At 36.9% G+C, this 17,745-nt stretch overlaps 1 long non-coding RNA gene across 1 annotated transcript; it reads right to left on the reverse strand.

The window, feature by feature from the left end:
* Nucleotides 1–2,247: 2,247 nt before the first annotated feature.
* Nucleotides 2,248–4,511, reverse strand: LOC139198377 (uncharacterized). The gene is made up of 3 exons (XR_011583831.1): nucleotides 3,585–4,511; nucleotides 2,602–3,221; nucleotides 2,248–2,514 (listed from the first exon to the last, which is right to left on the reverse strand). It is a non-coding gene; the product is annotated as an uncharacterized lncRNA (long non-coding RNA).
* Nucleotides 4,512–17,745: the final 13,234 nt, after the last annotated feature.

Below are 17,745 nucleotides of genomic sequence, written 5' to 3' on the forward strand. Positions count from 1 at the left end.
ATGACTTACAAAGTCATACTTGTTCTTGTTATCAGTGGCAAATCAAAGGGTTCCCTTGTGCACATGCTTTGGCAGCTATTTTGAAAGATGGAGGTAACCCATATGATTATGTCGAAGATTATTTCACAACAGATTTCTATAAGTCTTCTTATTCATATCCCATCATTCTTGTACCTGATATTGAAAGGGATGAACAATCTATGAGTCAAGAGTTTGTGATAGAACCCCCATTGACAAAGAGGCCCCCAGGTAGACCAAAAGTTAAAAGACTAAAATCTATTGGGGAAGAAACACGCCCCAACAAGTGCAGTAGGTGTGGTGATGCTACACGCCACAACTGGAAAACTTACAACGCCTCTATTTGACATACATCTCCATTGCCATTTGGATTTTTTTTTTCAAATATATGGACACATGCTTTTTTTTTTTTTTTTTATCAATGTAATAAAATGATGCCTTAGACTTTTTAGTTTACTCATATTCTTCTTTTTTCCAGTATCTACTTACATGTCATATGGCTTATGCAATCTGTGAAGACTAAATTTTTATTATGATATCGTTACTAAACCTTTCAAATCAAACCTATATGTAACAAGCAGCCATAAGATGGAAAATTTTATCCTACCTATCAATTTGGCTTACAATATAAACTACCTATCCTGTATAGTATGATTTTTCAAGACACAATTAGTTGTACAGGTATATTACTTTTTGGGACGGTTTTAAACTACCTAACATATGTAGGAAAATTATCGACAACCATTTTTTATCAACAATTTGAAAGTACCTCTCATTGTACAATTCGAAAGTACACCAGACGAACTATGTCTAGATAATGACAAAATAACATTATCTGAGATTTCAAACAAATCTTATTGTGCAATCAATAAAGGAAAACATGAAGAATATCCCCTTTCAATTGAAATTGAAATTAAAAAACAGATATGACAAAGCATATCTCAGTTCACATAACATCCAAACTTATCTAGCAGAAAATGAATTTGGATGGATTGGAGTCCCATCATTTATTAAATTGAAACATTTAAATGAAACAAAAACTCAAATTTCGCATAACATCTTTATCCTACTCTTCCTTTTCCCAGCTACCATCTCCCTCATTTATGAATCTACAAAGGACATGTGCTCTCATATTCTTCATTGCCCCTGTCGAAAAGACACATTCGACTAATTCTCCCTCAGCTTTTTTTGTGCTATATACATTATAGCAACTCCACAGTCATAACTGTTTAACAAAAAAAAAAAAGGGTATGAACTTAAATATTACATTCTATCACCAAGAAACCAACAAATAGGCATAATACAGATGAAATTAACACTTACATGTTAGGAAATTGTTGTAAGCATGATATGTTTGCTTTCAGTGGATACTCAACATTAGTTTGCCTCAGCCACATCAGAAATTCTGTCATCATGGCTAAGCGTGTACAACAACGTATGTACCTTATCTCCTTTCATGATATGTTTGCAAATAGACTTCTCATTGAGCTTTCTTGAAATACTATCTTTCATGTGCTTAAAGTAGTCAGAAATTTTCACATGCTACAAAAAAAAAAAAAAAGAAAAAAAAAAAAAAAAAGAACACATTACAAAGTTAGTGTGTGAAATAAAATTTGAAGGATAAGAGGTATACTACATAGTTATCAACTTACCAATTTTTTAGCATCTTCGAAATAAGGATCCACATATATATTCAACTTGGTTTGTAATGTGTTGTAATGTTCCCACCATCCACTTTGCTTGTTGAGCACAAGCAAAGTATAATGCATTCCTTTGAAATGGTTAATCGGAAAGAAAACATAGTCGTTCTCCCGTACCTTCTTCAATAGAAGTTCAAGATAAATATATATATTCTCACTGTACAATTCGATTCATCCACAATATCCTATAAGCCAAAATGGATTAGAAGCACAATAGCCGAAAAGTAATATACCTGCATAACTAATTATGATGTAAAAATCATATTCTACAAGCGCAAGTAGAAGATTCTCTAGATTAATGCTAGAAGATCAAAATAAAAATGGATTACTGTGTTACAGAAGCAGGTAGTTTATAATTACCACATATACTAATAAAAATGGATCAGAAAAAAATAATAAAAATCAACATTTGACAATTACACTACTCATCACTAAAAAACATTGGACAATATTAAACTAGCTAGAATAAAGGAAAATTAACTGCAATGTTTGAAGAACTAAAATTTACGCACCCACGCAAATGTCGGCATAAACCCATATTTCAGCTGATCTTTTGGAATCCCAATTTGATCGTCATTCAAAATTTCAAAAAAAGAATCAACTACCTACATAAAGAACCAAAACATCTTATGAATCATTTGTAAACCTTTCATTCAAATATAATTGTATTCATTGCTATCTAAGTCAAATAATTATAAAAATTACAAATACTTGTCGACTAACACCTCCCTCATTCAAGAGTGCGAGGATATCATCACGGATCACTGCACAATGCTCTCCTTTCCACATTGAAACCCTATATATAGTTCAAACAACATAATCAACAGCTTGATATCTAACAGGTAAAAAAATGTAAAAATAAGGATGAAAAATTATACACTACCTATCATCATTCAAATCCAGAAATTGTTTCAACTTCTCTGCGTACGGTATTGGAAGACACTTGCCCACTCGTAGCCTACGCACAACTATTGTCTTCATCGGTGCCATTATTTTTGTGTTCCCATATTCATGCATTTGAATTGCTCGTGAACCAACACAATTTTTATCCATATGAACTACCATTTTTTTATTAACACAAGCATCATACTTGTAATCTGGCATCAACAAGGGCTTCCTTTGTTTTGATTTCACCCGCAAAATCATTGAGTTTTGTTTTGGAGATTTGTCTTTCACTATGTAATTTTCCTTACATTTCAGCTCATCCTTCAGATTCTTGTTTTCAATAGTAAGCTTCATAATTTATGAACAGTAGTCCTCAACCAAAAGACTCATCTCTTGTAATTTTCTCTCCAAGTCATTAAGGTCCGCCTTACTGTTGGAAGACTTTCCCAAGTTGTTTTCCAAAAATTCTGATGGCAGTATATCAAACATTGGGAGAAATTCTTCATCTGACACTTTATGAGGCTCCACATTTATCCCCCCACCATGTGAACGCAGTTGTATGATTTTCTTCTCTGTTTCAGGTGTTTTTGGACTGCCCCCACCTACCTGTACAACTTCCTGTTACATAAACACACAATGTTTAATTTTATTAAAGTACGTAAGACTTTAGTTACATAATCTGTTCAAAAAATAACATACCTACTCCAATATGGATTAGAAGCACAATAGCTCAATAAGGAATTCGATTAGAATGGGAAATCCAAAAACGAACCAACTCATAGTCCAGCTCACTCATGGATTAGATTAAAATGGGAAATCCAAAAACGAGCCAAAACATATTAGAATAGAAGCACAGTAGCCAAAAAGTGGTATACTTGCACAACTAATTATGATGTAAAAATCACATTCTACAACTAATTATCATGTGAAAGTCATATTCTACAATGGTAGGTAGTTTATATATGTGTTGGATAAACATACCTCCAACTCATGGATCTTCATAATTTCCATCTTTGCATACAATTCCGACAAATTCCACTTAACAAAAGAGGCATATTTTCCCTTCCTCTGATTGGATTGATCAAATGAGTACGCTCACAAAACCAGAATTGCATCAGTAAGATATTAATATGTTATTTCATTTGAACACAGATAGAATAAAATGAAATAAAATGTAGATTAACATACCAATAATCCAATTACACAATCAGTTACACTTTCGTAACGTTCTCCCATATTATCAATTGTGCCCAACAACCAATTTTTTACTGCTACATCGCACGCATTATCCTTCATCTTGGTAATATCCTCAACGTACCCAACCATGTACAGACTAGTATTATTTCCATTCCTACTGAAAAACAGTGTCAAGCAAAAATATAAACGAACCAGTCGCACAAATCACCCTCATGCACACTACCATGCATCTTAACCACTCTCAAAATCCTTTCTTCCAATATCTTCTTACTTATATCTTTGACGTCTACAAGACATCTCTCATAAAAACCAGACGTCTACAAGACATCTCTCATAAAAACCTGTAAACGCACTTTTTCTTCTCCTACTATTCAGGTTGATCTCTTCCCCTTCATTAGGCAACCTGAAAATCTCAGCTATATCTTTGGCAGTTATTGTTGCAGTTATTCCACCAAGCACAAATGCTTTTTGTACGGGGTCGCAGCACTTCAATATAGACACAATATTCGCATCACATTTCCTGCAAACACCATCAATGATCAAATTCTCACAGTACGCTTTGAACAACCTCCCAAACGGTGTACGGTTCATTAACTCAAGATCCGCATTTGTCACACTAAGTCTCATTTCTTCCATAACGCGACGAAACTTCAAAAGGTCAGACCTATACTTTAGGCTTATCCTTTTTTTTTTTTCTCTCCATGCAAAACATCTTTGGCTACAAGTAATATAAAGTCTGCTATAAGCATGATTATTCCAAAACATACTAAATAATGCCCAAATGATAATATATCAAGACAAACTCATATTTATATAAGCAATGTTAAAAATAGACTAATTTAACAATGTGAACTAATTATTCTAAAAGTAACTCTACATAATAAACGACGTATCAATTTAAATTACCAATTATTAAAGTTCCAAATAATCCACAATTTAAATCGATAAAATTAAACCTCCCAAACTTAAACTAATCATTACTAAACCTTCCAAATCAAACCTATATGTAACAAGCAGCCATAAAATGTTAAATTTTATCCTACCTATCAATTTGGCTTACAATATAAACTACCTATCCTTGTAGAATATGAAAGATGAACTGTAGTACCTGTAATCTAGGTATCAAATACCACAAAAGTAAAAAGTCAACGCAGCATACCAAAATACTGGAGAAACAAATTCAACCAATCATCGTCCCACATTTCACATGCATAAGCAACACCCTGTTTTTTGTATTTTGATCCAACTCAAACCCATTACTAATAATGTAATTATATACCCTCTTAACCCCCCTAATCGATTTCAAACTAGTGCAAGCCTTCACTAATGCGTCGTAAACACTGGCCACCAATTCATAGTCGTCGTCAAACTCTAAAATCTAGAACAATTGAAGTGAAAAAAAGAAAGAAATTAAGAGTAAAGATACGGTAGCACCTGTTATCAAATACTGGTATTGAAATCGTGGGAGTTTCATACCTGTTATCCAGGTAACGAACACTGCAAAAACAAAGCCCAAATCACCAAATCAAAATATTCGAAAAAAAAAAAACCAGATTACCATGTATAAAGCTGAAATCTTCCGAGAAGATACAATACCTGTTCTCCAGGTATACCAGGAAACTCGAACCAGATATTCGCCTATTTTGTTTTCATCATATACTGGGTGAAAATTTATAGCTTTCATAGCTTCATATGGATTTAGGATTCAAACCCCGGTTTTCGCTGGATACAGACGTAAAACCAATTTGAAAGATAGGAGGATAAGGGGGGTCGTTTGATCTGCAAGAGACCTAATAAATGGGGTCTTTTGAATAAACAATGAGTTTAATCTGCAAGACACCTAATAAACCATCTAATGGCATTTGTTGTAATTTTGTTGGTACATTATGTGCATTTTAATTGCTGACATGGATTATTGTTGTACTTACTAGCCCCCACTTATGCTTATGTAATATAAGTGGATTCCATTCAAAATAGACTTATAAAATTGGACCCATATCAAAAGACCTCTTAAAAAAATACAGTTGAAAATCATAATGAATGAAGGGCTAATGAAATGGGAGGTGAGTGGGTTTTGGTGTGGTCATGTCAATGAATAATTTTTTTCCTTTTATTATTAAAATAAAATAAATCATTATAAGAATGTATTTTATAGTAAAAATTAGCACCCATGCACAGACTTCAACATTGAAAATTGCAAGTTGCCACAAAAAAGAGAGGTAAAAAAAAATAAAAAATTCAGTTGAAAATCATAATTTGGTTAACCACACTGTTTTTTGGTGTTTGAGTTTCAATAGCCACGGATAATATATTTTGGTGTATATAAAGTTAGAAAGCCACTTCTTTCTTTAGTGTGTAAAAAAGAGTCTCTTATAGTTAGAAAAGAAAACTAACGAAAATGACTTGAAAATTTTGAGTTTTGACGATAAGGACAAAATAAAAGGTAAAATGAATAGTACCATGATTGACTTTTTAATGTGAAAATATGATTTTTCGTCAAAGTGAATAGTACCGAGAGCTTTTCGTTAAAGTTCCCTGAATTCTTGTAGTGAGTTTACCCCTGTAATTTTCTTTTACCTTTATTTAACTGCTAGCTTTTCTAAAGTATAACTATAAATACCAAAGTAACTTGTAGTTCCAGAAGGGAATGAAATCATATTTTCTCTCTTTTCTCTGTTTTCCCTTTTAATAGCTCATTACCCTCAAACTAGTTCAATATTACATAACCAAAAATCACATATCTAGGCCGTTTTATTTTTATTTATTTATTTACAGCAGCTAAAGTAACGAAGAATTAGATTAGAAAAATTACACACCAAGGCAGGGTAGTCAAGCAACAAGAATTTGTCGAAAGAATACAAGAATTAGTCAAGCAATAAAAATCACATATCTAGGTCGTTTTCTTTTTATTTATTTATATACAGCAGCTAAAGTAATGAAGAATTAGATTAGAAAAATTACACACCAAGGCAGGGTAGTCAAGCAACAAGAATTTGTCGAAAGAATATAAGAATTAGTCAAGCAACAAAAATCACATATCTAGGCCGTTTTCTTTTTATTTATTTATATACAGCAGCTAAAGTAATGAAGAATTAGATTGGAAAAATATAACACCAAGGCAGGGTAGTCAAGCAACAAGAATTTGTCGAAAGAATACAAGAATTAGTCAAGCAACAAAAATCACATATCTAGGCCGTTTTCTTTTTATTTATTTATTTACAGCAGCTAAGGTAATGAAGAATTAGATTAGAAAAATATAACACCAAGGCAGGGTAGTCAAGCAACAAGAATTTGTCGAAAGAATACAAGAATTAGTCAAGCAACAAAAATCACATATCTAGGCCGTTTTCTTTTTATTTATTTATTTACAGCAGCTAAAGTAATGAAGAATGTAGTACCGTTAAATTTCATAAACTGTGTAGTGCCGTTAAGTTTCATAAACAGTCTAATAAGTTTCATAAACAGTTTGTGCACATCATTTTTTTTTATTTTAATTTATTTTAATATTAAAATTATATCTTTTTCATTAAAATTTAAGTTATTTTGTCATTTTTATTAAAATTAAGAGTTTTTCATTAAAATTTTAGTCTTTTTATTAAATAAAGTTATAGCATCATTTTTTATTAAAATAAACCTAATCCAAGCTCTTTTCATGGAAGTTCCCTAAGAAATATGTCGGCACAATAATCCTCACAATTCACAATCTTTTCGAGAGAAAACGACTAGGAATTTTGGATGCATGCAGGTGTAGCCACAACTTATAATAAGGGGCTGAACGTAACTTTAATATGTAGGATCTTACACGTGAGTAATTATATTATAATAATTACAAACTTGATATTTATGACCTAACAATGTTATCATTCCAAATTATATGATAATAATACCACATAACCCATTTTTTTAATAAAATTATAGCCAAAATTTTATCAAGAAAAGAGATTGAAAGCATACGCAAACAATAAGAGTATTAAATGTTGATTTAAATTTAATGAAAAAATCAAACAAATTTAATACACACATGTGAATTAATTAAGAAACTTGAGGTAAGAAATGAAGTGACATACACCTTTAAGCCCCAAATGTCTTCAGTTTCATGAATCTTAAGCACTTATGATGTTAAATTATGTTTAATGGAGAAAATATTACTATACAAATATGAAAAACCTAGGTATATATAAGATATACGTATGGTTCTAAAAGATGCTAGGTGCTAGTCGGGCGGTGGGCTAGGGCCTAGCGACTAGGTGGATTTAATTAAATTTATTATATTTCGTGTAAATAAGAGTATGTTTATGCTTAAAATATATATGATTTCATCATAAACTACAAAATAGAATGACATATCTATTATGAGCTATTGGAACATAATAAAAATGTGGGAACAAGCATATAATGTGTTGATGCACAAAATCAGTGGGGACTTTGGTACAACAGAAAGTGTTAAGTTTATGACCTTCGCTAGATTGCTCCGGTCACTAGTGTGGATAAGTATGTAAATGTATAGAGACAGGGAAGCAAACACAAGATGTACGTGGTTCACCCAGATTGGCTACGTCCATGGAGTAGAGGAGTTCTCATTAATTGTGAAGGGTTTACACAAGTACATAGGTTCAAGCTCTCCTTTAGTGAGTACTAGTGGATGATTTAGTACAAATAACATTAGGAAATATTGTGGGAGAATGATCTCTTTTTATAGAAGAGAGTTTCTAGCTTTGTTCTGACATTGCCACGTGTCGTGTTGTGATTGGCTTCCGATGTTGACACGTGTCATGCTAGGATTGGCTTCTGATGTCGAAACGTGTTGCGTCGTGATTGACCTCCTGGTTAGAGGGAAAGTCTTATGGGTTCTTGACGGTATAACGTTGACTGCTGCTCGGTAGTTTCGGGATTGGTCAAGTATGGTACAAACAGTGCTCCCCTAAGTTCTCGAGTGAGGGAAGCTCCTCGGTTGTGGACTTGCAAGATCCAAGCCGGTGAGTAATCACGAAACTTCTAAGTATCAAAGTGTGGTATTATTTTCATTTGCCTTATCTGTCTTATAGGTAGATGTGACATCTTCTATGGAAGTACTCTTTCTCCATCTAGAGGTGGTATCTTTAACCGGTGGAGATGTATAAGGTAATGTATCAATTTCACTTGAAACTTACTTGTAGTTTCAGGCTTGGTCAAGCGCGATACAAACCATGTAGTAGGAGTCCCCCAAGTCACCGAGCTAGGAGATCTGCCGAAAGAGGTGACAGACAAGGTAAGCAATTAGAGCTCCAAGCAATCAGTCCTAGATCAGAAGTTTGATTTTGAGTTCCGGTTGATTGTTCACATTCTCCCTATCTTGCAGGTAGCATGAAGGATAAAGAGAAGAAAAAGGAGAAGAGATATATGAGATACTTTTGCTTTTGAAAAAGTAACTTTTCATCGGCTTATTCTTGAACTGGGCTGAAGGGTTTTCTAGTTTCCTCCAGAGTATAAGGCCGACTCAAGAATTTGAGGGTCAAAACAAATCCATCAAATCAAGAGTTCGTTCGACCTTGATGATATGGGATACTTTTGTTGTTGACAAAATAATGGATGAATTGGCACGTGTTCTGTTGCACTTGTCTCCACATGCTTCCTTGTATCCTTCTCACTTGCCCTAGCTGTTCCTCAGGCAGATGTGGTATCTTTTCTGGAAGCATAAGATGTTGAAGATGAGTACTCGAGAGCAATGCCAGGTAAGTAATCAGGCAAGGAGTTCTAGGTAGTCAGTTCCTGACTAGAAGCTTGATTCCAAGTGCTGACTGATTGCTCTCGTTCTCATTGTCTTGCAAATAAGAACAAGGTCAAAGGAAAAGATAGGGAAAAAACATGATATGGGATATTCTTGCTTTTAACCCTGATGATATGAGATACTCTTGCTCTGGTGTGGCTTGTTTGCAAAGGTATTATCGGCGGGAAAAGAAGTTGAGTATTTTGAGAGACTCTGCTGAGAGTGCCCTCTCGGATGTGAAGAAAAGTTGAGCATTTTTTTTTATTTGAAGGTCTGCCTGGCTGTGGAGGATGAAGGTCTACATATATAGGAATTGTCCTAACAGCGAGTGGTAACGCTGTTCCTTTACCCTTCTCGGTCATAACAATGTAGTGGGAGCTGCAAGATTCATGTGTTTTAACTTTGTCAGAGCACTTTGAAAAAATGGTATCTAAAAAAACTGATGTTGCGTGTGAAGATTGTAGATAAGCTTTATCTAAGGAAATATGGCTCTCGAAGTTCGGAGAGTGGTGCCTCTTCGATTTTCGAACAAGCAATCATGTTAAGGATCTAGCTCTCAAGATTTGGAGAACGGTGCCTCTTCGATTTTTGAGAAAGTAAAAAGTAATCCTGTTGGGAGTCTGGCTTTCGAGATTCGGATAGTGGTGCCTCTTCGATTTTTGAGAAAGCAATCCTGTTGAGAGTCTGGCTCTCGAGATTCAGAGAGCGGTGCCTCTTAAATTTTTGAGAAAGCAATCCTGTTGTGAGTCTGGCTCTCGATAGTCGGATAGCGGTGCCTCTTCGATTTTTGAGAAAGTCATCCTAGTGGGAGTTTGGCTTTCGAGATTCGGGGAGCGATGTCTCATCAATTTTTGAGCAAGTAATCATGTTGGAAGTGTTTTCTCGATGTGAGTAAAGGTTAGGCATTTTTGCCAGTCTGCCTTACCACGGAACACAGAGGTTGACACACACAGGGACTTTCCAGTTATCAAGCAATGGTGTTGTTCCTTTACCCTTGTGCGTAATGGTAAGGTAGCTGGACCTTCAAAATTTATGTGTTTAAACTTTGTCAGAGATCTTTGGCAAAGTTATCTGTGGTACCCGAGGAGCTGATGTTGCGTGTGGGGATTGTCGACATATTTTACTTAAAAAAATCTGCTTCTCGAAATCCAGAGAGTGGTGGCTCTTCGATTTTTTAACAAACGGCTCTGCTGCCCTTTCTTTTATAAGGGCACCAATTGTGTGTAAGAAGTACGTTAAAAAAGTTATTACTTGTAGGAATTTTCCCTTTATTTTCGTACTTCAGAGATTCATTGGACCTCATTTATCCTTCATCATTTCTGAAAATGTCTGGCCCATCCGACCGTCGTTTTAACTTGAACTTTGGTGAAGAGGCATCTATGCCTCCTCAAGACAACATATGGCGCCCATCCTTCTTATCCCCTACTGGTCCTCTTACCGTTAGGGACTCTGTGATGAAGAATGATATGACCACTGCGGTGGTGGCCAGGAACATTCTCATTCCTAAAGATAACAGACTATTTTCCAAACGGTCTGATGAATTGGCTATTAAGGATTCTCTGGCTCTCAGTGTTCGGTGTGCAGGTTCTGTGTTTAATATGGGCCAATGCCTATTTGCTCGAACCAGCTAAGATGATTCATTGGCCGCTAAAGTGATAAGTTTCAAACATGAGATCAGAAGGCTCAAGCATGAGAATAAACAGTTGCACAGGCTCGCACATAACTATGCTACAAACATGAAGAGGAAGCTTGACCAGATGCAGGAATCTGATGGTCAGATTTTACTTGATCATCAGATGTGTGTGGGTTTGTTCCAAAGGCATTTATTACGTTCGTCTTTTGGGGCTGTACTGCGTAATGAAGCTCCAAATGATCAACCTCCGATGCCTCTTTCTTTTGGGGTTCTGTCCAATACTGAGGCTCCGAATGATCACCCTTCGGTACCTTCTCTTTCTAGGGCTCTGCCGACTGTTGAGACTTTTCCTAAGTAACCTTTCTGAAGGCTCCCTCTTGTTTGTTTATTTTGACTCATGTATATGTACATATTTGTAACTTATCGGGGATATCAATAAATAAGTTTTGCTTTATTTCAACATATTGTGTTAAATACACCAAAGCCTTCTTCACTAAATTCTTTGAATTTTTTCTTTTGTTGAAGCTTGTATGTTAAAGCTTTGTGAATAAAGCATGTAGGTTGAGGTAGTGTTCCCTTAATTTCCTGAATGAGGAAAACTTCTTGGTTTGAGACTTGAAAAATCCAAGTCACTGAGTGGTTGTGAGACTTCCGAGTATCAAGGTGCAGTAACATATGGTAGGAGTCCCCCAAGTTTCCGGTCGAGGGAGTTGACGAATGAGGCATTTCCTTTCTAAGTGGTAGCCCAAAACTCATTCTTCATATGTATTTGTTATGAAAGTTGTTAGGCCTAAAGAAGATGAAGCCTACGTAATTTTTTTTTTTGAATTTTCGAATTTTCGAATTTTCAAATTTTCGAATTTCCGAATATATATATATATATATATATATATATATATATATATATATTTTAAAGCTTTGTAGATGAAGCTTTGGTGTTGAAGCTTTGTTGGGTACCATGAATTGATTTTGCTTCACACTATCTTGATCAAGAGTGTGTGAAGCTTTTGTAGGTGAAGCTTTTGTGGTGGGTGAAGCTTTTGTAGGTGAAGCTTTTATGGGTGAAGCTTTTGTGGTGGGTGAAGCTTTTATGGTGGGTGAAGCTTTTGTAGGTGAAGCTTTTATGGGTGAAGCTTTTGTGGTGGGTGAAGCTTTTGTAGGTGAAGCTTTTATGGGTGAAGCTTTTGTAGGTGAAGCTTTTATGGGTGAAGCTTTTATGGGTGAAGCTTTTGTGGGTGAAGCTTTTGTGAGTGAAGCTATTGTGGGTAAAGCTTTTGTGGGTGAAGCTTTTGTGAGTGAAGCTATTGTGGGTAAAGCTTTTGTGGGTGAAGCTTTTGTGTTGAAACTTTGGAGTTGAAGCTTTGTAGGTGAAGCTTTTGTGTTGAAGTTTTTGTAGGTGAAGCTTTTGTGTTGAAGCTTTTGTAGGTGAAGCTTTGGAGTTGAAGCTTTGGAATTGAAGCTTTTGTTGGGTACCATGAATTGATTTTGTTTCACACTATCTTTATCAAGATAGTGTGAAGCTTTTGAGAATTTGTAGTTGTCCTCCATTGATGAAGCTTTTGTTGGTGAAGTTTTTGTGGTGAAGCTTTGTTGGGTACCATGAATTAATTTTACTTCGCACTATCTTGATCAAGATAGTGTGAAGCTTTTGAGAATTTGTAGTTGTCCTCCATTGATGAAGCTTTGTTGAATTTCCCAATTTCCCTTTTTCTTTGGGAAAACTAGAAATTTGTTGAATTTCCCAATTTTTTTTTTTTGGGAAAATTAGAAATTTGAAAATGTGGAAGAGACAACATATACAAATTTTGCTTCCACGCTGTTGAGCAAGAGATTGTGATGCAAGCTACACCTTGTAATAGTTGAAGGTTTGGATGAACCATATAAATTGAATTTGCTTCGAACAGTCTTGATTAAGAGTGTGTGAAGCTTTCTACGAGTTGTAGTGTTTGCATTGTTACAGAGGAAAAATGTTTGAAGCAGATGCAAGAGGGCTGAATAGCTTGATCTTCGTATGCCATGCACTAAAGTTGTTATTGGCTTGCAATAAGACTTTTTTTTGTGACTATAACTCTTGTTGGGCATAAGTGCTCCCCTAGTTAAGTTGTCAAGTTTGAGGGTTTTTTATTATTTGTGAATGCTAGGAGTTCACATGTACAAGTTGTACCACTCGTTTTCTGTTATGTGGAATGAATGGTGAGTTGCTTTCATCACTTGGTTGGTGGTACGAATATGAGTTCCTTCATCACCTTTCATCACATTTCATCACCTGGCTGGTGGCACAAGGATGAGTTCCTTCTTCACCTGGTTGGTGGCATGAATGGCAAGTTGCCAAATGATATTAGAGTACGTGTTGTACATTTCATCACCTGGTTGGTGGCATGAAGGAGAGTACGGGTTGTACATTTCATCACCTGGTTGGTGGCATGAAGATAAGTTCATTCTTCACCTGGTTGGTGGCATGAGTGGCAAGTTGCTAAATGATATTAGAGTACGGGTTATACATTTCATCACCTAGTTGGTGGCATGAATGAGAGTATGGGTTGTACATTTCATCACCTGGTTGGTGGCATGAAGGAGAGTACATGTTACATTTCATCATCTGGTTGGTGGCATGAAGATGAGTTTTTTCTTCACATTTCATCACCTGGTTGGTGAGAATAAAGGCAAGGTGTCGAGGAACATTGTAGCAAGTGTCGAATGACACAAAGTATGTTGAACCCTTTCGAAGCACAGTTGGCTTATGTATGAATGTGTTGGAATGTATGATTGAATGAATATATTGTGAAGCTGTTCATTTATTTGTATAGTCTTGTTGACATATACTTACACTTTGTTTCATGTTGGAAACATTCATGTTGAAGCTTTGAACCCGAGTGTTTCATTGCTAGGAATGTAAGAGGATTAGGACTGAGTTGTCTAAATCACCTCTTTATTGAATTTATGCCAAATAGTCTTCGTTACATAGGATGCCGAACGATTGAAGCTTAACACTTGTACAATGTGAGTTTACTTGTAATAGTACTTCAAGTGATCAGCATTCCATGGATGTCCAAGGGTCTTACCATTGGAGCTTCTAAGCTTGTAGGAGCCAGGGCGACTGATGCCAATAACTTCAAACAGTTCATCCTAGTTTGGACTAAGTGTTCCTTCACTCGGGACTCTATCGCAGAGTAATATTTTCTTCAATACCCAGTCCCTTACTTTGAAAGAACGAGGTTTGACCCTTGAGTCATAGTAGTTGGAGATGCGCTGCTTGTAAGCGACATTTCTTAAATGAGCCTGGTTTTTGTGTTCCTCGACTAGATCTAAGTTGAGGTTTAGTTGTTTGTCATTTTTGCTTTGCATGTAGTTTTAGACTCGGAACGTTGCTTACTCAAGCTCAACTGGGACAACTGCCTCTGTACCAAAGGCAAGTAAGAATGGGGTTTCTCCTGTTAATGTTCGATACAAAGTGCGGTATGATCAAAGAACTTGGGGTACAAATTCTGGGGAACAACCTTTAGTCTTTTCTAAGCTGGTTTTCAAAGTTCGCTTGATTATTTTGTTGATGGCTTCAACTTGTGCATTAAACTGGGGATGAGCTTGGGAGGAAAAACATAAGTTGATGTTGAACATAGAGCAGAACATCCTAAACTTATTATTGTCGAACGTCACCCTTTGTCAGTGACTATCGCATTGGGAATGCCAAATCTGCAAAGGATGTTCTTCCATACAAAGTCTTTTATTTTTGCTTCAGTAATGGTTGCCAAGGGTTCTACTTCAGCCCACTTTGTGAAGTAGTCAACTGCAACGATTGCATAGTAGACCTTACCCTTCCTTGCAGGCATTGGGTCGATCAAATCAAGTTCTCATTGGGCCAAGGGCCAAGGGCTGATCATAGGAATCAGCGGCTCGGGAGGGGAGTGAGGAATATTTTTGTAGCGTTGACTCTTATCACATGAGTGGGATATTCTGATGGCATCTTGGTGGAGTGTTAGCTAGTAATATCCTTGGCAAAAAGCCTTGTGTACTAGGGATGAAGATCCAGCATGATCTTCGCATACTCCTTCATGTATTTCCCGAAGGACAGTTTCTGCCTCTGCGGACGTAAGGTATCTTAGGTATGGTAGGTTAAAACCTCGCTTGTAGAGTTGGTCATTAATGATCAAGTAACGGGTAGCCTTGTATCGAATCTGCTTAGCTTGGACTTTGTCATTTGGAAGGGTGCCATGAGCAAAAAATCTATAAATCGGGGTAATCCAACTATCCCTCTGTTGTAAGTTGCACACTTCCGCAGCCATGGTGCTTGGTACTGCCAACAATTCGATCTGAATTTTTCTCCCAATCTTGTCTTCCACCGCGGAGGCGAGGCGAGCCAAAGCATCTGCATGACTATTTGCCACTCGAGGATTTTGGGTAATCTGGTAGTGGAAGTGCTTGAGCAACAATTGTGTTTGTGCCAGATATGCTGCCATGGAGCTATCCTTAGCGTCAAAGTTGTTGGTGACCTGGTCAACCACCAATTGGGAGTCACCGAAGATATCAATTTGTTTAACCCCAAGGTGTTTGGCCAAACATAAGCCTGCTAGGAGGGCTTCATATTCGGCCTCATTGTTCGACGCCTTCCGAGGGTAATTAAACAACTTCTTTAGGCGTAGAAACAATGTCAACATGATATGTGAAGTCGGCAATGAAGTCTGCCACTGCTTGGCCCTTCTCAGCTGGCTTTGGTTGGTAGGAGATGTCAAACTCACCCAATGTTATCGCCCATTTGATCATTCGCCCGTAAATGTTAGGACTTTAGAGTATCTGTCGAAAAGGATGATTAGTAAGCACGATGATGGAGTGTGCTTGGAAGTAAGGGCGAAGTTTTCAAGCAGACATGGCCAATGCTAGAGCCAATTTTTCAATGTTAGAGTATCGTGTCTCTGCATCTTGTAAGGCTTTGCTAGCATAGTAGACAGGCCGTTCGACATTACTATCATTTCGAACGAGAACGGAACTTACTGCTGAAACCGATACCGACATATAGATAATGAGAGTGTCACCAACCTCAGGATTGGAGAGCAGAGGAGCTTTACTCATGTAGTCTTTAAGGTTTTTGAATGCCTCGGCACATTAATCTATCCATGTAATGTACTTCTTACTTCCTTTAAGTACTTTGAAGAAAGGAGCACATTTGTTTGTGGCCTTAGAGATGAACCTAGTTAAGGTTGCCACCTTACCAGTAAGGCTCTGGATGTCTTTTGAAGTTACCTGTTCCTTTATGTTGAGGATTGTTTTAATCTTCTCATGATTAGCCTCAATGCCTCGTTGGCTTATCATAAAGCCTAAGAATTTGCCAGAGCTTACGTCGAAGACACATTTGTTAGGGTTCAACCTCATCAATACCTCTTCAGAATGATGAAAGTTTCAGATAGGTTGGTGATGTGTTGGTCAGCATGTTTGCTCTTGACTAGCATATCATCAACGTAAACTTCCATGCTCTTCCCAATCAGTTCGGCGAACATTGAATTAACCAATCTCTGATAAATTGCTCCTGCATTCTTTAGGCCGAAGGGCATGACTTTATAGCAATATAGTCCCTTGTCAGTAGTGAAGGCTGTGCGCTCTTGGTTTGGAGGGTTCATGAGGATTTGGTTGTATCTTGAGTAAGCATCCATGAAGCTTAGGAGTTCGCACCCTGCCTTAGAATCTATAAGTCTGTCTATGAGAGGAAGAGGAAAGCCATCATTCGGGCATCATTTGTTTAGGTCGGTGTAATAGACACACATTCTCCAGAAGACCTTTTGGAGCAGGAGACTTTCCTTGGTCGGATTCTTCTTAACAAGGACAATATTTACTACCCACGTTGGATAATTAACTTCGCGGAAGAAGCCTATGCCTTTGATTTTTTCAACTTTTGCCTTCATTGCCTCGTACCGTTTAGCATCATAAGATCTTCGCTTCTGTCTCACTGGCTTGGTCTTGGGGTCAATACTTAAGCGATGACAGATGATATCGGGAGAGATGCTTGGCATGTCCTTGTATGACCAGGCGAAGACCTCAGTGTTCTCTTGCAAAAAAAGAGATCAATGACAACCGAATGGGTGGTGACAAGGTGGTGCCAATCTTCACCATGCGATCCGGATAATCTTTTGAGATAGAGACCTTCTCCAAAAAACGGGTTATGCTTGCTGGGTGAAAGAGTCATATTGAGGATCGTTGGGTTGACTGTTACCACCTTGAAGATCTGAGTAGGCTTCATCTGGGTCGGTCTTTATGACTTGGTCATGTATAGAAAGGGTTTCCTTGGGCACATGCAGGTGTTGTTGCTTGACCAAAGTGTTGTAACATGATCGTGCACTAAGTTGATCTTCTCTGATGTAACCATTGCCATAGGGGGTTGGAAATTTCATCAACAACATATGTGTGGATACCATGGCCTTGAGATTATTGATGCTTGTGCGTCCAAAGATGACATTGTATGCCGTTAGGCAATTAACCACCAAGAAGTTAATGGTAATGGTAGCTGTGTAAGGGCCAGTACCAATGGTGAAAGGTACGTATGCTCCCCAAAGGTTGCACGATATCACCGGAGAAGCTTA

This window comes from Malus domestica, chromosome 08, assembly GCF_042453785.1.
Source record: "Malus domestica chromosome 08, GDT2T_hap1".
Lineage (NCBI taxonomy): Eukaryota > Viridiplantae > Streptophyta > Magnoliopsida > Rosales > Rosaceae > Malus > Malus domestica.